The sequence below is a fragment of the Embiotoca jacksoni genome, unplaced genomic scaffold (assembly GCF_022577435.1).
Source record: "Embiotoca jacksoni isolate LCO1_2020_lvr unplaced genomic scaffold, fEmbJac1.0.p SCAF_1, whole genome shotgun sequence".
NCBI lineage: Eukaryota > Metazoa > Chordata > Actinopteri > Embiotocidae > Embiotoca > Embiotoca jacksoni.
The window spans coordinates 26605021-26625368 of NW_027185229.1; the positions used below are offsets into that span (position 1 = coordinate 26605021).

A 20348-nucleotide genomic window follows, 5' to 3' on the forward strand; every position below is an offset into this window, starting at 1 on the left:
ATAGAGTCCAAATGAAGTCCAGATAGGGTTCAGATGGAGTCCGGATAAGGTCTAGGTAGTTTATTTGTGTAGCACATTTCAATACCAAAGTGCTTTATATAAAAATATTAAAAGCATAAAAACAAGCAAAAGAAACACAACATAAAAAGACATTTAAAAAGAGTCAGAGACGGTAATTACTGCATTAAAATCAAAGAAAGAAAAGCGCAAATCGGATAATGCATGTATGAAATGGAAGGATTCAAGTTACAGTGCCATGTAAGACATAAAATACAGAAATAAATTGCAGTGCAAGAAATAAATAAAGATCCTCAAATTTGGTTCAATGACCAACTTCAACTTTCTTATTCTAGAAATAATATGAATATTTAAAAAACTATTTACGCCAATCTAGGAGGGCCCTCATACAAGTCTGTTTTGTAACTGGAAATTAAGTAGGACATGTTGAGCTCAAGCACCAAACTAAAAATACATGCAGTGTGCCATGGGCGCAAACATTTTTAGCATGTGAACGTGAGAGCTCATCATTGCTGTGTTAGGCACTAATAACACACACGTGCCGAGAGGGAACTGAAGTCCTGACAGGCAGCGTTTGTGTTCACGCTCTACCTGGGTCAGCTACACCGTTACATGAGGCATAGATATAGAAGAGATGAATTAAGATCTCTATTTTTTTTTTGTAATTCTCCACAGTATTCCCTCTGATGAAGCACAAAATACAAATTAAATGACTGTTTAGCTCAGAGAACTCCAATTTTTTTTTTTTTTTTTTTTTTTGGTAATCATTCACATTAATTGACATTGACGTCGGGGAACAATAGTCTACAGAAGCCTGCGGAGATGCGACTCCCCCCTCTATCTCTCGGAAATATCACTAATCTGCTGTGACACGCGCAGTCAAAACATGACTTAATCAACTTCCACTTATGAAATGAAGAGGTTGTTTTTTCACAGCGTCCACGGGTCAACTTTCAGCTTGTGTGTTAACCTTCAAATGAAACTACATCAGCCTTAATAACGCACGTTTACAGCTCAACCTACAGGAGGTAAAAAAAATTTAAAGGTTAGGGTCACTTCAGGTTCTTTTTTTTTATTTAGACCAATAGATAAGGTCCAGATAAGGTTCAGATAGAGTCTAGATAAGGTTCAGATAGAGTCTAGATAAGGTACAGATAGAGTCTAGATAAGGTTCAGATAGAGTCCAGATAAGGTTCAGATAGAGTCTAGATAAGGTTCAGATAGAGTCTCGATAAGGTCTAGATAAGGTTCAGATGGAGTCCAGGTTTAAAAAAAAATTCTTTAAGTTTCTAGAGCACACGACACCCCTCTAACCTCTGACCCCTAAATTTCAGAGAGGAAATCTGTGAAAAATGGGAAGAGACCTTTCAGGAAGAGCAACAGAGGAAAGATCAGCGATCCCGGATGCGCAGACAGAACAGCAACAAAACGACAACATGGACCGGTATAACAACAAGAATACGGATCTGGAAGGACATTAAAACAAGTTTCAGATTTCACCGTTTAGACACAATTTGAGTCATACGAGAAGAGAACCGAGAAGGAAAGTGCAGCTGTTCCACATCGCATACTATTCATTTTGTACTTTTAGTACGGACTACAGCTTCGCTTAAAAAAGTATCTACTGTTGCATGTAGTATGTGTACCATTGGGACGTACTACTTCACCTTCCTTTTAATGCCTCTTCTTCTTCTTCTTCTTCTTCTCCTTTGTTTTTGCGTATCCTCGGCCACGCAAAGGATTGTGGGTCAGAACAGCCTGAGCAGCATGCCGGCCTGCAAAGAATAAAAATACGACCAGATGCAGTAGGACATCCTGGTACTTTTGCCGTCCTACGTTTAACATACTAAGTATTGGGACCATGCTAAATCTTTTTATGGCGTACTAAATAGTACGGTCGTATTGGATATTGGAACGCAGGGCCTTTCCCTCATCTCACCTGGAAGCCACGCCCACCTCACCTGCTCCCTAAACTGCATCAGCTGCAGCCAATCTGCAATCAACCAGTCAGTATATCTACTGCCAGTCCACTTTAGCTGTATTACAGTTTTCAGTGCAACAAAGCATTCACCCGCATTTATCCCTGGACGGCACCTTTTCCTCCCTCATCGGTCGCCATCTCGGCTTCTTTGCAGAGGAGGAAGGAACACCGACCTACTTTATAACGACTGAATTTTGGTCGCTAAGGCAAGTCGCGCACGTCCACCTAAACGTGTTTATTTTTCACCAAACACAAACACAAGTACTGCTGTTGGCGAGAAGCCATCAGTGTGTTTATTATGTGTGTGAAACGGAGGGCTCGACAAACGTGTTAATATTTATGTTGTGTTTATTAATCTGTTTGGCCTCTTTGGAAGATGTAGTTTGTGGGTTGTTAAACTGAATTGCAACAAACAGACTTTCAATTATATATATATATATTTTGTTTAATTTATCGAGCACATCTTAATGTAGTCAGCTAATTGAATTTGTTTTATTAATTTATTTTCTGTGTTTATAAAACTGATTCTCATTCACTGAATCACATTCCTTGGTTTTGGTTTAAATACTGAGGTTGTTCACTTGCAGGAACAGACAAAGATGTTTTCAAACAGAAGAGGAATGAAAAAGACGATGTAGATGTGGGTGGCGGTTCACTACTATAGGACGGATTATTAGTGAATGGTGTGTGTGTGTGTGTGTGTGCACGTGAGAGTGAGATACTCGGCTCCCCACGTGGGAAGGGAGACCAGTGAGTTCACCAGCTACTAACGCTGCAATACGAAGATGCAAAAACCTTGGCCCGTATTGTGGTTTATTTTCCTCGGAGGTCGGAAATTCAAAAGGGGACTGATGTTTTTTTTGTGTTTTTTTTACATCTGTGGAACAGAAACTCTCAAGATCTGAACATTTCGGGTCTTTTCTTTTGTTTTTTGTTTGGAGTGGGGGCAAAAAAAAAAAAAAAAAAAAAAAATCTGTTCCGTCTTGCAGCTCTCTCTCTGGGCTCGGGGCCAAGCAGTGGGAGGAAGGAAGGAGAGGAGGAGGAGGAGGGATGAAGAGTGGAGGGGAGGAAAAGCAGGAGAAAGCAGACAGGATCTGCGGGGATTGCAGGGGTGCATGGAACAGATGCAGAATAAATTTAACTCTTCCTTGGCCGAATGATGTCGCACTCAGCGGGCTCCTCGTTCGAGCTCTCCACGTTAGAAAAACACTTCACAAGCTTTGTTCCAAACAGAGAGAGATTGTTCCCAAACAACTGAATTCATTACATCACAAAATAGATGTTTTTTTACTTCTCTTTTTGCTTGTAAATAAACAAATGAAAGAATCTTTTTCTTTGGTACAAAATGGTGTTGCGCTGCTTGGTCACGTGATTTCATTTCTGCTGCCTTTTCTTTGTCTTTCTGTTTGTTTAAAGTGTATTTTAGCCAAACACGCGCAGAAGATTTTCTCGTTGACAAGTTGCTCATGAACTTATTGTTCAAGGTTAAGAGTAAAAATCGACGTGTCCTCATTGATCCGCTGCTGGTTAAAAGACAGCACTTGTGCGAAACCTATATGAAGCCAAAACGACACCAAAAAAAATGATCAAAATGATCTGTAGTATATAATTGCTGAATGCGGAACACTTTTGCTTTAATAGCAGTTTCCAAACAACTATCAAAACAAAAGTTCATTTTTTGGAGAATTCTTTCCGCCCAAATTAGTTTTTATTTCTTCAACTGGATCCACTCACAAGTCAGAATCCAGGAAATCCTGTGATATGAAGAGATTCTCACTTTTTTTTATATATATTATTATATATATATAAGCATTAGCAGACCAAATACTCTGATACCAGTCAAACCAGGGGTGTATTTAATGATTGGATCGCTGGTATTTTAAAACACCGAACTACACCCGTAAAAATTCACATATGGTTCCTTCCCCCTCAGTCTAAGTAATGTTTTCACAACACAACAGAACATGTCAGAACATGAATTGCAATTCTTTTTTCCTTCTTCGGCTCTATATCTGAAAGCTTTAATAAGTGATAGGCTGCAGGTTTTTTTTGTTTTTTCATTTCAGTATGAGTGGAGGATAGTTTCCAGAGGAGGAGCTTTTCTGTTGCAGTCTCCACCAATGAAAAGGTTAAAAAAAAAAAAAAAAAAAAAAAAAAAAAGACACCATCACAGTCACATCACTGATATTCAACATGCACATTTAACCATAACAGAAGTTTTTACATGCACGATGCAGCGCCGGATAGACGGAGTCAAGTAAACATCGACAATGGCTTGCGCACTGATTTGTTTTTTGTATGCACGGATGGCTGTCTGCCAGTATCAGTGGCTGCACTGTGGCTGCATATTAAAGCGTACAGTGCAGTTACTGTGCGTTTAACCTTGGCGAGTAAGAGTCGAGCGTGTGATCAGCTGGTGGTTACAAGATCTTAGTCTATTTTCACATAAACAGACGCTTTCCCTAATGCAGAAATGCTCCCAAAACATGGACACAAAGGAACCACTCAGTTTTTCCAACTGACACTGAATCGATTGACGAAAATCACAAATGGAGCTCATAAAATTCTTTCTATATATATATATATATATGTATATATGTATATGGGTTCAGTCGTGTGTTTTGTGTGTGTAAGAAGAGGTTGTTGACGGCCGTCCATCATCTAATGGAGATTTCTTTTCCACAGGGTGTAGGTTTTATTTTGTAGCTTTTCATTTTGTTTCCTGGTCAAATATGGACTCTTAATTTGGGTAAAACTTATTTATACTGAGAAACATGATTAACAGCAGATTCAGTATTTTATATTGCATCTCAGTTATTCAGCTCGTTTCAGTTTTCAATTACCAGTTCTCACATATGGTTGTTTATTAAACGTGAAAAGCTGAAAAAAAACCTATTGAAAATGTTTACAAAAACGTATTCATGCGTCTAAACTGAAATAACAAACTTAAAAAAACAACAACAATAAAATGAAATTGTACTTGTCATAAAATAACATGATGTTGGTGATTGCATGCTCGACCTCAGTTTATTAAACGTAATAACTTGACACACATTCACAAAGTCTCCAGTGTGTTTGCTCGTGACTGTAAACAGCACAACAATGTGGAAGTGCAATTTCCACTGATTCTTTGGAGATGCAGAAGAAAGGAAGCACTCTGAATTACACTGATAAGACTGAGAGGTAAATTGTGGTAATTATATAGTGGGTCGAACCAACCAGACACACTGAAGGTTTTACGTTCATGTGGGCAGGATTGAATTCTACACAGAGACTCCATTTGGAAAAGGTGCTCAGATAAGAGAATAAATGACTGCAAGTCAACCATGCTAAGCTAATTAGTCGTATTGGACTTCAGCTTTTTACCTCGTAAAGTCTTGAAAATGTTTCTAACAGGTACAAACTAAATGTGCAGTATGCTGATGACCAGGTTGAACTTGCTGTGACAAGATCTACCAGTCAACCATTTGATATCTTCAATGATATAAAGATAACAAAGACAGACAGTTTAAAAAAAAAAAAAAAATGTAATAACAGCTTCCTCCTTAGAGAAAAACTTTAGTAACGATGCGTTAATAAGCAACTAGGAATTTAAAAAAAGTCACGTTATGGTTAGTTTAGGTTTGTTTTGAGTGCCGGATGTATTCAAAACCTGATCATGTGGTAATAGCAGGTAAAATCTACACACACACACACACACACATAGAAATTGTGCTCATGATGCAACGCAAGGCAACGCTTTAGATCATAAAGAAACAAAACTGTTTTTATTCCAGAATCAGAGCACGTTTTTACCTTTGTTTCATCACAACTTCAGGCTAAAGCTGCCATTGTTGCTGCCCAGGGTATAAAGACGTCTGTGATTATATTATTCTCTGAAATAACCATAAATAACGTGGCAAAGCACTTTCCTAATGAGTTGTTACGTACTTGTCCCACCAGTAAAGGACCTGGAAATAGTAGCTAGACAAAAGCTGGCATTGGATTTTTCATCTACACAACAATTTCATTCAACTGTGTGTAAACGGCCGTTTAAATAAAGCCATATTTTTTTCATTTCTAGATCTTTTTTTTTTTTGCAGATTCAAACCGCTCCCTTTTCGTCCGAGGACATCGGAGGTTGCAGCCGAAGGTAAACAACGTCGCCACATACGAGGACACGACACACTTTTTTTTTTTTTGTTGAAAACTGTGTATTGAAGGGAGCCCCGTGGTTTAAAGGTCGCACGTTTGATTCCTGTCGCTGCAGGTTGTTCCGCAAACAACTCCTGGAATAGCACACTGAGCTCCCACCTGCCTCGTCGCCACGCCGGACCATCAGAGTCTCAGCTTTTTCTCACACGAGCGTGTTCACCTACAACCGCTATGATCTCGCCACAATGGAACCACCTTCAAACGACTGCGCATCCATCTGCTTTGGAGTTTGTGAAATTAATCTAATCTTCATTTTTATGTACAGTAATTGCATTTTATGTCCATCATTTATGTGCAGTATAGTGAGAAATGTATTGGTGTATTTGAATTATTTAGTGCTTTAATTTTTTTTGGCTTTGAGGTCATTACTGTATTGAACTATTACATTTTCTTTAATTTAATTTATAACATTTTACGTTTATGACCAAAAAGGAAATAAAATATACTTTTTTTTTTTCTTCTTCACTGCAGTCGAAGCTCTGGTTTCACCTTCTCTTAAATAAAGCAGATGTGAGTTACCGCAGGGTTTTTGGCATCTGCTACGCTTTAGTTTTTCACATATTGTCATATTTAACAAATATGTTTAGACACAGCTCCTTTGTTAAATTGACATTTAATGCATTTTTGCGGTACCAGCTGTTCTCGCTCGTTCTTACCGATAACGCAACACAGTTGGTTAAAAAATTGCACTTAAATATTACCAAGTTTATTAGCAAAAGACATCTGAATAATAAGCATCTGCACAAAAAAATGGAAACGTCCGTGTTTTGCACCAGTTTCTCTTCTTCAGGATGGCGTGACACCCTGTGACCCTTCAACTACAGCATATCCCAGCATGCACTGGGTGACATACAGGATTAACAAACACGTTAACACCTATTGAACAATTTTGAGTTTCTATTAATCAACTGTGTATTTAATTCCAACACGTTAGAAGTCTACATTTCACTTGTGCAGTAAATCCAAGAAATATAACATAAATATAAATAAAACTCCTTTTTTTGTCTTTAATGATGACTAAACTCTACAGTTAGCTCATGTTTTACATACTCTATACCTGTGTGGGCCTTCAATCTGTAGTAAGTAAATTTGCTTAGGTTGGGGTTGGGTCAAGCTTTGCATTCTGGGATTTACGTCACATACAATTAAAATGATAATTAATAATTCTTAATTTTTTAAAAATTTTATTGCGGAAAAAAATGATGCGACAGATGAAAAAAAAAACCTAAACTTTTGTCACTTTGGGGGCTCCGTAATTTAACACTTCTTTACCTTATCTGTCCGTTAGCCTGCTAAATTATTAGCCTCAGTGGCTTCTAGACACCGTCCATGTTGCCGTTGCCTAGCAACGATGTTTTTACTACTTTACGACTTGAACACGCAACTTCCCATGTTGTAACCACAAAGCTCCGGAGTTCCTTGAAAGTAGCATTCTCATCATCGGAACAATTTTTTTTTTTTTTTTTTGTAAAATTTTAGGTTTATTTTTGAAAAGTCTTTAAAAGTCCCAAGTATTGCTGGGAAAACGTTTCAAAAATATTTTCACAATTCATACCATTTCTTCTGAAAAAACAAAAGTAAGTTTGTTAACTTTGATAAGAAAATATCAAAATGCAGTTCAACAAGGAACAAAAATAAACCAGTTAAAAATGTGCAGGAGGAGCCAATGCTGTGAATTACAGAAATCATTGGGGGGGGGGGATGTATTTCAATAACACAACTAGTTTTCCCAGAATTCATTGCTGTCATTCCACCACAACAGATAAGACACATCTTTAATCTTAGTGCTGAGTGCGGTGTTTGGTGTGTACTTAATTTAGCAGCAGTAACAGGTTTCAGTTCCTTTCCTCCGAAGTTGAGCAGGTCCGTGCGATGTGCGATGTTTCTTCCATACAAGGAGTGATTGACATGCAACAGTGACCGACATCACTGGAACACGAAGAGGACGAAGTGTGTCACCAATATTTCCTCTCACAGTTTGCACAGATCTACAACCAGCCAATCGGTTAGTGTATTTTAAAATTCAAATGTGTCCCGATATCATTAATCGACAGAAAAACAGTCAAAAGTTACAGGAGCCAACTTTGCATCTCAGCAAAATGCAGCGAGAGTTAAAAAAAAAAAAAAAAAAGTGAAACCTCAGCACTTTTTTTTGTGTGCAAAAGCTCACAAAGGCCACAAATTGTAATTTAAAAGGTATTTTTTTTCCCAACTCCATTATCTGATCTTGAAGCACAATATCCAGTAAAATGAGAGCAGCATTATTCAACTTTTATATAGTTGCGTTCAGTGAAAAGATTGTGTTCTGGTATGTAACAGAAAAAAAATATTCTATTTATTAACCAGAACCATGAACTTTTTTTTTCTTTAAACTTCACGAAAGTGCTTATTGTTGTCTCAACCTGAATGTGAACTTCGGCCCCTGCTGTTAAGAGTTGTGTGTTTTGTACGCCCACCATCCACCCCGAACACCTCCCACTGACATGTGGTGTTTCATTCATTCATTCAAAAAAAGGCAGCGAAGAAGATTTTGGAAAAAATTCAGTCTAAAATGCTCAAAAGTTGGCTTTTTGTTTTTTAAAAGGAAAAAAACCCCACATTTGTTTTACCTTAAAAAAACATTTTACATGTCTAATGTCGTATAAAAATACGTGTCGGGAGAAGATCTTTAAAACCCGAAGGCGCGGTTTTACTTTGAAGGACTCAAGTACGCTTGGGTTTTTGCAACGTACACTTTAGTACTCTTTTGACTTACAGTAATTAGAGCAAGTTTAGACGAGTCAGCAAAACAGCTCAACTTGGAATAATAATTCAAAAACTGTCAATCATAGTTGGTGATGAATTTTGTATGATATGGTTGAAAGCTATAGAAAAAAAAAAAAAATAACCTGACTTTAGGTGGGATTTTTTTTTGTCAAAATATGGTTTACGAGGTCACAGTTTGCAGTTTTATACACTTTAAAGCAGTGAAATTTAAAGTCGCAAATGTCCCGTGAGGAATTTCAGGTCGTCTCGTGACACAAAAGTTCACTGCGATGTCTCATCTCGGTAAAGTTTGGATGCATTTGTATTTTTTTTTTTGTATCTTAAAAGTAAAATCTTCAGCAGGTTCATCTAACAGGAGGCGGAGGGAAAGCTGAAAGCACTTCAGCTGAAGTTGGGGAGTGAAGGCAAGTTGCGAGTTTCCCTCACAAACCCGCACAAAACATCCCAAAAGACTTCCAGAAAACACAAAAAACAAAAAAAGAAAAGAAACGCACGAGCCCCAGATAAACATCGTCGCTCATAAACAGCATTTTTTATTTATTTTTTTTAATCCATCAAATTGAGCTGAACATCCGGGAAACGCAACCTGATCTGCAAAAGACGTGGAATGTCTTATTTCTTTTCTTCCGCCCTTCAAAACCCGGTAATGATGAAGGAGTAAAAAAAAAAAAAAATAATAATAATAAAAAAAAATAAAAAAGCAAAAAAATAAAATAAATAAAGCGACATGATTGGTGGATACAGCCAGCAGAGGAGAAATGTAAACCCCTTCGTTTTGTTGCATGGGGGGGGGGGGGGAGGAGTGGGGGGAGGAGGTGGGAGGGGGTGAAAACTGAACGCTCCCCTCTTTGTGCGTGCGTGTGCGCGTGTGTGTGTGCGTGTGCGTGTGTGTGTGTGTGTGTGTGAGAGAGTTTTTTTTTTTTTTCTCCCCCCCTTCCTTCAATGACAGCAGCAGCAGCCGGTCGGTCGGTCGGTCGGTCGGTGCGGTGGGGAAGCTTTCTCCCCGGTACGAGGAGGGTTTGCCCTGCAAGTCTGCGGTAAGGACAACAACGGAACAACACCGAGAAGACGGAACAGCAGCAACAACAACAACAACAACAACGGGCGGTGTGCGCGCGCGAGGCTCAACGTCAAACCACTAGGAAGGGGGAGCAAGAAGGAAGAAAGAAAACAACAACAATAACAACAACAAAAAACAACAACCCCCCCCACCCCCCCCCGTCCCCTCCCCTCCACACACACACACACAAAACAGCACAATACACAATGGTGTTGCCTGGGGCTGCCGCGATAGCTCTCAGACAAACCCGGGAGAGACTCGCTCGCTGCGCTTTGCTTGACAGCTGCGGGGCCAATGGAAACGTGCGGGGAGCCAGCTGCGCTGCGGCCGCAGCCAATGGAAAAATCTGAAGCGCCGAGCAAGCGACTGGATCCGCACGGTAAGGTTAGGGTGGCTTGCACAAAAAAAAAAAAAAAAAAGGCAGCCACACTCCGCCCGTTTAAACTTCTACCGAATATAAAAAAAGAAAAAAGAAAAAAGAAAAAGAAGCTGTTTGTGTTTTTTTTTTTTGGCTGCTGCAGTGGCCATTTTAGGTAAGAAGCGGCCCCCCCCCCTTTTTTTTTAACTTTTGGATGCGGCTCGTTCTTTGTGAACGTGGATACGCGCGTGCGCGGTGCGGGACGCGCGTGCGGTGTCTAGACGGTAACTGTGGTGACACAAAAAAAAAATAAAAAAAAATAAATAAAAAATAAAAAAAAATAAAAAAAGAAACCAGCGCAGGACTCCGACATCCAGACTGAATGAACTCCGCGGAGCTGGTAGCTTTTATGAGGATTAAATAGATATTGCGCGGAGTTCCTCCTCCTCCTCCTCCTCTTCCTCCTCCTCCTCCTCCCCCTCCCCATCCCTCCCTCCCTCCCTCCCTCTCTCTCTCTCTCCTCTCCTCTCTCTCTCCCCTCCCCTCGCCTGCTAATTTTTTATGCATTTTTCTAAACTGTCATGGCGATTTTGTGTCCTTGGAAAATAAAAAAAGCGCCAGCGGTTTTTTTATTTTTTTCCGGGCCGACCGCGGAAGATGTCTCGCCGGTGAGAAGCGGCGTGCGTGTCCGGTGTCCGGAGCAGGTGAGCGAAGGGGGGGTCCGCCCGAGGGCTGGAAGTGGGGGGGTTTTCTTTTTTTTTGGTATTATTTAGTGTGTTTTAATAACGGTTGGTAGAGATGTCCCCGAGAAGGAGCGGCTTTTTTTTAAAATTTATTTTTCTTTTCTTAGCGGCTCGTCCGCACGTGTAAAACGGAGAAGAGAGAGGGGGGGGGGGGGGCTTCTCCTTTTTACCGTATTTACACCGGCGATGCGGTGACATTACCGGAGAGAGCTAGCGGGGGAAGCTAGCTCCGGAGGAGAAGGAGGAGGAGGAGGAGGAGGGGAGGAAGGAGGAGGAGGAGGAGGGGAGGAAGCTAACGCGAAACAGGACACGGTGTCTCTCTCTTTGTCGGTGTGTCCAGCGGTGTTTGTCGGGTTTTGTTCATCCCCCACCTCCTCCTCCTCCTCCTCCACCTCCTCCTCCACCCTTCCAACAAAAGTCGCCGTTTTGCTCGCCGGGAACTTCTTTTCTTTTTTTTTTGTGTTGTTTTGTTGTTTTTGTTGTTTTTTTGTTGTTGTTGTTTCTTTCTGCCTCCCAACTTGTGGCGATCCCGGAGGGCTGGCTTGTTGCTAGCTGAGCGTTAGCCCCTGCGTCTGCTAGCATTTTCATTACGGCCACAAAAAAAAAAAAAAAAAAAAAAAAATCCTCCACGAGAGCTTTCCGTTAACACACACACGCACACTACACACACACTACACACACACACACGCACACACACACACAAAGCTGCGTTGTTTAGCCCTCGTTAGCCTCCAAACACGTGTAGCCAGGTGTGTGTGTGGGGGGCTATAATGAGTCATGCAAAAACAACAAAAAAACAAAAACACAAAACAACAACCCAACATTGAGTCATGAAGTGATACGCGTTGTTCTTGTTATCTACACGCACACCTGGCCAGGTGTAACAAACCTCTGGGCAACTAGACAAAGGGCTTTGCCCGTTACGACAGTGATCCAGCTGAATAATAACACACATGTCAGATTATTCAACAAAAATAATACGAGTTGGAGCAGGTTTTCTGTAGATTCTCACTTTAGTCTCCAGCGTGTCTTTTTTTAAGATGTTTTAATTTTTTTATTTGAGGAAGGTGTTGGGCTTTTATTTCCCCCCCCCCTCTGAATTTAACCCTAAAGACTTCAGGCTCATGCATCTCAAAAATGTGCAATTTCACTCCATTACTTTATCTCTAACCATTTTTCCATAAACTTGGGAAAAAAAACTAGAGCAGATAATAAATAAAATAAATAAAAAAAACACCCTAAAACCTTTAAAAAAAAAAAAAAAAAAAGTGGCTACAGAAGGGTTACAGCTTTTAACACAGGATGTGGGGAAAGTCCTTCAGTTTGTTATGACGCTCTTCCACGATGACTTTGCATTTCTTATCCGAATTAAAAAAAAAAAAACCAGCGTTATTAGGCCGTTTTACACGTACAAGGATTTGTGCCTGCTCTGAATGTACGTGTACACAGAAACAGACTTTAACGGACGTCACGTACAGTAAAACAACAGTTGTGGGAAAACCCTGTAAATTGTTAAATCTTGGTTGTAGCCCTTTTGGTTTGCGACGAGCCGAGAGGTCGTCGGCTCAATTCCCGCTAAATTGGCCGATCTTAAAGTCTGTCGAGCGCTGATTGATCACCGTGACGACCCAGTGGTCCCAAAACCCCCCGGGATCAAACCCCTCCCTCCCCCCACCCCACTCCTTCTTTGCACCCCCTTATTGTTGTGTTGCGTTTACGTGCTCACCTTTTTAATTTGACGTGTCAGAGGGAGGAAATCGACACGCTGCCTCGATCTCAACGCGTCCGTCTGCCTACTCGTTGTTCGTTTGACTTTTTATTATTATTTTTTTTTTTTATTGGGTGCTCGCCATCAGCGCTACGACTCCCGTCATCAAAAGGAAGTTGGGGGGGGGGGGGGGGTTTGCCTCCTTTTTCAGTTGTTGAGACAGCTGACGGTTTTGAAGCAGGCGCTGCATGTTTGGGTGTGTTTCAGCACACTTAAGTTTTTACTTTACTACCTGCATTGAAAAAGTAATTAAGAATCATCCGCAGTGTTTACTGTGCAGGATGTGTAAAAATGATGGCAGGTGTTTTCAGCTTCTGTTTATAGAGAAAACACTGACATCATAAAACGTACAGAAAGTTAAAACAACAGCGAGTGCGGGTATTAAATATTTTCACATTTCTGTCACAGCGCAGCTTTTTCGTGTTTGGGATTATTTTGGGATCGTAAATGTGTGTTTTTTTTTGTTTTGTTTGTTTGCAATGCTTAATTTGCTTTTTATTTGTGACGATTAATGATCAGCTTTTAACAGATTATGTTTAAAGCCAACTTTCTCTTCCTTTTTAAAAGTGTTTTGTGATGTACAGAAAAAATGCTGGCAAAGCTTTTAAAGAACCACCTGTTGTACAGAAAATGCAACTCGGATGTATTTGAGCTTATTACATATTTCTTACATTTGAAGCTAAAACGACTTGAGCTCATCTCCTTTAGTGATCGAAAAACACTCGGTCATCATTGTTGGGGTTTAATATATGCAGACAGGTACGGGTAAAACATCAAATGCACATTTTAATGCACTAGTTTGCGAAACAAATCTGCATTTAGGAAGATTTCAATGTTCAGTTGTAGTTGACTTTGTCAAAAAGGTGTCTATTCAAGTGTATTTTTATTGAGAAGTGGTGGTTTTTCCACTGGATTGAAAAAGACTCTTCAGCCCTTGAGTTTTTTTTTTAGTTTTTTTTTTATCGCAAACACAATTGGGCAAAATATTAGAAACACCTCTGATTGTGATACAGCCCGGGTCGCTGCAAACTACAACCTCAAAAATACACATTGAAGTTTGATTAAAATCTTCAAGCTAAACTCTCTTATCTTTGTAAAGGTGCAGCGTATCACATTTTGCGTTGCATTAGATATACAGGTGTGCCTAATGAAGTGGCCACTGAGTGTAAAACCTTCACCGAACATTACAGGAACATTTTAGTACGTAAACTGCACATGTTGTTTTGCTGCAGTGAAATGAACACTTCCTGTTTCAGGGTCAAGCTGATGACAGAAGTTATAGGATGTTGAGAAATACTGGATATTGGCAGGAATTTACATTGAACTGCATGTAGCCATGCTGCAAATGATTCAGCAGAAGAAATCCCACCTGCTATATTGTCAGAAGCAAAGTTTGACCAATCTTACCAGTTAACTTCACCGTATATCTAGTGAATAATATAATACAGTTCACTCTCAATTATATTGTGGTTACAGGCTTTGTATGCAATCTCCACCTGCACAGTAAGCGACTGATCATAATTACTCTCAGAGCGGACTTCGTTATTTTTATTTATACAGAAGAGTGCAGAGAGAGACGGTTAAAGTGAAGATCACGTTAATCAAGCTGACGACAACTACACTTATTCTTCAGGTGCTATAAAAGCCAACAAGATTATTTTTTATTAATAGACAGTTTTTGACCCAAAACATCTTAAATTCAATTCATCTTCTTTTTTTTTTTTTTACTCGCCCAACCTGACTCGAGCGATAGCGACGAGGATGCTAACGTTAGCATCTCCCCTGCTGATTCATACATATTGGTTAGATATAAATAAAAACGAACGGTCAAGCTACTTCAACTCCATACAATCTCGTAGCGCCCAGACCGCAGTCGTTGTCGAGGAAACGGCTTTACCGAGCGGCCCGGGAGGACGGCGGAAATAATCCCTGCTGCTGACGTGTCCCAGTTTATGACTACGTACTAACTGTTAGCTGTCAATCAAACTGCATCTGTAGAAAGCTGCCGCCATTTAAACTTATCAGAGAAACGGCAACAAGCTTTTCTGAATCTTTTTTTGGGGGGTTTCTCAGGTGTGACTGAAGCAGTTTTACCTCCATCCAAAGTTTGAGGTATATTTTTTTGAGTGAGAATCGGCTCCTTTATTTCCTCTGTACATTCTGTTGTACTGTCTTGTGGTATATTCACTATTTTTATTTAGACGTTTTTCATCTGTAAACCCACTTTCACAGTTTAGGGCAGGGTTACTCAAACTGTAACAGGATCATAAACAAGCCCATATTATTTTACAATTTTATATATAAAATAATCTTTTGTTTTGAAGTGGCAATTGTAGGGAGCGTTATTGGCGCATCACAAGGAAATAAAGGGGGGATGGATTGATTTATATCCATCCACACTGCAGGGAACATAGGTCTACTGGATGTATAGTCTTTTTTCTCAAAAAGATCATAGAGTAACAGCAAATCTTTACAAAAATGTATGGTTTACTTTCCATGATAATAACCTTAAATTTATGTGGTGCCCTTAAAAAAACAAGTTTATTGTGTTTTTGTTTTTTACTCACATAAGTACAGGTGCGTGTATATGTGACATCTTTCTATTTTTCTGTGTTTTAGGTTGTAAGGGCAAAAAAAAAAAAAAAAAAAAAAAAATTCAAGCATCATGCTTTTCCCTTGAAGGCACTAAGCATTTATTTAAAGGTCACGGGTTCGGCGTTCAGCTGCTGGTGTTGAGGGGAGGGTGGTGGGGGGGGGGGGTGGGGGGGGGGGGGTGATTGTGTTAAAAAGAAATTGTGCAGGAATTACAGTACATAGATGTGATGTTGACACCGCCGCCTTCCCCGAGTCCGTCCGTGATGTTTAGTTCGGGTTTTTTGTTCTAGTGAAGGAAAACCAGTCGAGTGATGTGGCTCGTTTCGTTGCTGTTTCGGAGACGGTTCGTGTGTTGTTATTATCATTAAAAAAAAAAAATAATTTTTTTTTTTATTATTACTTCTGTAGGTGGAGATAACGGGGAATTAGTTTTAGGCAGAATCTCAGTTTAGTTTCTAAATTAGAAGATAAAGTTAATAAACCCCTAAAAAAAACAAGCAGCCTCTTGAATGTGAATGTTTTTAAATCTTTAGAATTCAAATGTCACAAAATAACACATAATAAACTCAAATAAATAGTCTTGGGAAAAGATATTTAGAAAATATTGATGACAGACTTCTTGAAGGGAACTTGAGGCTGGAGGGACATTGGAAGCGACGGTGAGACGTTGTTTTTAGACGACCTTCCCTTTTTGTTTGTTTGTGGGAAAAATGATGTTAAACTTCATGGTCCTTGTTTCTGGATTATTTCAAATGTACACCTTACCTGTGCAACCTGGAAGTCTCTACGTTCAAATGTGCGGTACTTCAGCCGTCAGCCTCGGCGGCGGTGATGTGGTTCAGTGGGCGGAGAAAAGCGGCAGGACTCGTTTGGGACCTTAAACGTAGCGCGCGATAGCGTATCGTCGATGTCGCGGCGGCGGCGGCCGACCGGGTCAGCTGGAAACTTTGGCGCGGGAGAAGATGGGGAAAAAAAAACAACCCCGGTGTCGTCGGTGAGGCCGAGATTACAGGAGGTTATTTATCTAATTAACAAGAGGGAGCTGAGCGTCACCGCGTTTTGTGGCCGAGACGAGACGACGCTGTCCGCTCCTTTGGTTTGATCCCTGGTGGGGAAGCGTCGTGCAGCCGAAGCCGAGGTCCATTTTAAAGACGTGCCTCCCTCTTAGTGCATGTTAACACACACACACACACACACACACACACACACACACACGGTTGGGAAAACAGGGCCGATATTGGTTCTCTTTTAGCGCAGCCGGCTGCTGATTACCCGATGCAGCAACAGTTTGGCTCTTCTGCTCTTTTATGCGACAGGAAGTGATCGAGCGAGGAGAAGAAAAGACAAAAAGGTCGTTGAAAAGAAAGCAGGTCTCGACACTCGGGGGAAGGATTTCTGTCCGTGACGGCGCCCACTTTTTCAGTTTCTAAAAACCGAATCCCAGAGGCAAATAATTATAGAAATGACTTCCCTGGTAATACTGGGGGGGGAAAACAACACTTGTATTTATTGATTATTTTTCAGTTCATATTTTGGCAAAAAAAATAGTAAAAATAAGCATCCAAAATTTCTAACAAACCAAGGACATTTGATGGGAAAATAACCGAGAGCCCGAAGGATGCACGATGCGTCCAAATCCGCGTCAATTCTCCATCGAATTGCTCAAAAAGTCTCGATCGGGTGCAGCACGTATTCAATAAAACGCCACGACTTGACCTTCTCCAACGACGCCAGCTGCTTCCCTTCTGTGACAAAAGCTTCATCAACTTAAATCCTAGTTATAAACCTGCAAACAGCTCAGCCCACGACTCCCCGTCTGAGTTACTCACGAGCTCGTCATCGCATAAATGTAGAGCACGCGTCACGAGAAAGAGCTGAGTCGGACCTTTTGTGACGATGACCGTCCCATATTTGAACACCAACGTAATCGTGATGAGGACAGATCAAAAAGAGAGATTTTTTTTTTTTTTTTGGGACTAATTTCTTCTCAGATTTCAAAACTCTGGGGTCTCTGACATTGCATCCCGAGTTTGAATGAAAAATGCACATGAAATAACGTATTTGTAAAGTGATCTGAAATCGGAGCGGATAGGACGAATGCAACATGGAGACAAATGTCCGGCCGGACCTTTTGCTGCAAGTGATTTCCTTCTCTTCCTCATCATTTCCTGTCAGTCTGCACTGTCACAAACATGAATAAAATGTCTGCAAGAATTTCAAAAGAAGAATAAAATATTCTCTTTTCATGTCATGATGAATGGAAAGTTGTTGTTAAAAAAAAAAAAGACTGCAAAACTTCAGTAATTTAAAGAATGACATTTATTTCCACATATTTTCTCAAACAGTCGTGTCATACAGAGTCCCACCAAAAACAGTATTTCATAAGATGAAATTTCTTGATGTAAAAACTAATATAAAAAATAAAATGCACGTACATTATATGAAAAGATAAAAGATCTGTAAAGCCTTGACTGCTCTGAGAAAACAAGGTACAGCATGAATAAGTAGCGCTTCTAATTACCAAGATAAGAGCTTAAAAGTGAAAGCAGTGAAATTAGCCCGAAAATAGCCGAAGGTTCATAGGGTCAAATAAAATACAATAATAATAATAATAACAACAATAAACCTGATTTGAATAGAACCTTTTGTACAAGAAATGCAGCTCAAAGTGCTTCACAGCAAAAGAATCACATGCGGTGTTTCACATAAAAACTGATATAAAGGAACATTTAAAAATATAGAAAAGAAATGAGATGCATAAGAAACGGATCAAATTAAACACAAATAGAGTTAAAATATATTTAAAAAAAAGCAATAATCCATTTTAAAGATTTAGTGGTGGCGTTATGGGCGAAAAACGCCCTTAGTAGCCGCTGGTTCAACCGCTGATGTCATTTCCTGTCGACCTCTATCAAATTAAAGCAAAACTTACAAAAAAAAAACAAATAAGCTGAAGAAATCGATTTGAGAAAATGATTTCCTGATTTATAATTTCAAGCCATAATCTTAAAGTGGCCACGTCAGTTTAAACCGCTGGCCGTGTATTAAAGGATTAGAAATGTCCCGAGCCGACCCGAAGGATTTTGGTGTCTGGGCTGATTCGGGCGTAATTTAATCGATTGGTGTCGGATCAACCGAACTCTGCTCCCCGTGCCGCTCTCCTTAACGACAGCTCGGCTCGACGCTGCAAACATTTCGCTCGGTATTAAAGCGAAAATGTGAAGAGTTATTTGGTCGCACCGGTGATCGATTCGGTTCTGACACCGGGGTCGGTTTAAAAAAACAAAACAAAAAAAACAAACTAACTCCGCTCTGACGGGAACAAATACGTTAACTCTTCTCTCGTTTTTTTTTTTTTCCATCAGCAGAGACCAAAGACCTAAAAACATTCAGGAAGCAGCTTCTCTTCAACGTCACTCTCGCCGGCGTTAAGTCGGCTCGGCCGTCGCTGATAAAGTCCGTTTACTTCCACCGGCGATGCATTAACGTGTATGTTGAAGATATTTTCAGATATAAACAAATATTATTGACATTTTGAGAGCACGACACGCTGGAGGAGCTTTTAATTTGAAACCTGGGCTTTTAATTTGAAACCGATATAGGGAGTCGCGGTATTTGGCTGTCGCGTTGACCGATTGTCGTAACATTTTGGCGGCAGGGAAAACATTTGGGAACGTTTCTAGCTGAAAGCGTTCACAAACAGGCAACATGGCTGCCGTCGAAAAATTATTATTATTATTTTTTTGCTGCTGTCGGAATAAAAAAAAAAAAAAAAAAAAAAAAAAAAAAGTAACAGCCCCGTTTATCATCCGCGTAAACCAACATTTGGGGATGAAATGCAGCTCAGGAAGTCAATATTTACACACTACATTTCTACAGGTTTTGATGCATTGCCTTTTTTTTTTAAATTTTTTTTTATTTTACAACTTAGCGCAGCTAGCGTTAGCCAGACGGCTAACCAAGTCTTGAAACTAATTCCTTCTTTTCTCCGCAAACGCTTCCATTTCCAGTGATGTGAAACCTCCTCCGAGCTCTCAGTGGGATGTTCCCAGCTCGACGGGTGCGTTTTCCCTCTTGGATTGTTGAAATCTTCCCGTGAAACGCACATCTTTTTTTAATCACACTTTTTTTTTTTTTTCCAATCCCTTTCCCTGCTTTTTGCATTCCAGTCAAAACTAAAGCTGGACCATTATTATTATTATTAGTATTATTATTAATAATACACAACCTGTAATAATGAACTCATAATTTGCTCAAGTCTACCGATATATCAGCCGGGCACAACTTCACAGTCGGACTGTAATATGTCTTTATTACAACGTGCTGCGATTCAGTCACCGGTGCGTGTTAAGTTCATCATGAATGACTAAATATCTAATATATTTAGCTAATATATTTCTATAATAGAAATGACTTTGCATTTCAGATGAGGCCTTTCACGCTGACCTGTGTGTGTGTGTGTGTGTGTTTTGTGTGTGTGTTTTGTGTGTGTGTGTGTGTGTGTGTGTGTGTGTTTTGTGTACCGAGGAGCTCTGCCACATACGGCCGCGAAAACGAGCGAGCGGCAGACGGTTGTTTCATTTCTGAAAACAGCATGCTCCAGCATCAATATTCATGGCTGACAGGTGTGTGGGGATAAAACAGCCTGCTACAAAACTCCTCACACCCCCCCCTCCCCTCTCACCCCTTCCCTCCCCCTCTCACCCCACCCCCCCACCTAAAAAAAAAATACTCCCACATGCTGCCTTCCCTCACTTACATTTAACTTTTATTGTTGTTGTTGTTGTTGTTGTTGTTGCTTTCAACCAGGACAGGAAGTCCACATCTCTCCCTTTTATATTGCCTCTTCCATTTCCCTGCAATTT

The 20348-nt window shown here is 40.1% G+C and overlaps 1 protein-coding gene across 1 annotated transcript in view; it reads left to right on the forward strand.

The window, feature by feature from the left end:
* Positions 1 to 9850: 9850 nt before the first annotated feature.
* The window catches only part of chd6 (chromodomain helicase DNA binding protein 6), an 81082-nt gene continuing 70584 nt past the window's right edge, over positions 9851 to 20348 (forward strand). The window contains 1 exon segment of the mRNA XM_069150810.1: positions 9851 to 11081. The gene's annotated coding sequence lies outside the window, so the exon portion shown is untranslated.